Below are 538 nucleotides of genomic sequence, written 5' to 3'. Positions count from 1 at the left end.
AGGCGGGCGGGGCGACGACGACAATGGAACTTAACCCAATTCCCAAAAATGACCAAAATAAATGCCGCCGCCTGTACTACACCAAAGCAGCCAGATTTTAAATATTAAGTCTGTTATCGTCTGCCAAACTTAGTCTGCAACGAGACAGAAAATTTCAGATACTGCAACTATGTTACTTTCAATGGGAGGAAACCTCAACATACAAAAGGTATTGGGAAAGTAAAAAAGTACTCTTCCCAATACTTACAGCAGGCATGGGGACTGCAGTTGTTGCACACTGGATGTATAGATCAGTGATAGCAAACCTTTGAGTCCGAGTGGCCAAACCAACTTGTGTCTCAAAGTTGGTTTGGGCACTCGGACTCAAATAAAGCAAGACTTTATTTAGCTGACAAATTGTTACCAGCCCCCACACGGATTCCCCCTCCCTGTTCCTCCAGCACTCATTGCAGGGACAGGGGAAGCACAGCTGGCTCTAGAGAGGCAGAGCCAGCTGTCAATCAAGGGGGTGGATTCGGAGCCAACTATATACCGACTA

At 46.5% G+C, this 538-nt stretch overlaps 1 protein-coding gene across 1 annotated transcript in view; it reads right to left on the bottom strand.

Moving 5' to 3' along the window:
- The window catches only part of BZW1 (basic leucine zipper and W2 domains 1), a 20,394-nt gene that overhangs the window by 6,639 nt on the left and 13,217 nt on the right, over positions 1-538 (bottom strand). The window lies entirely within an intron of this gene.

Source organism: Nanorana parkeri, unplaced genomic scaffold, assembly GCF_000935625.1.
Source record: "Nanorana parkeri isolate BGI_ZX_2015 unplaced genomic scaffold, ASM93562v1 scaffold1465, whole genome shotgun sequence".
NCBI lineage: Eukaryota > Metazoa > Chordata > Amphibia > Anura > Dicroglossidae > Nanorana > Nanorana parkeri.
Note: the sequence above shows the minus strand (reverse complement) of the source record. Positions and strands in the feature narration are given on the sequence as shown.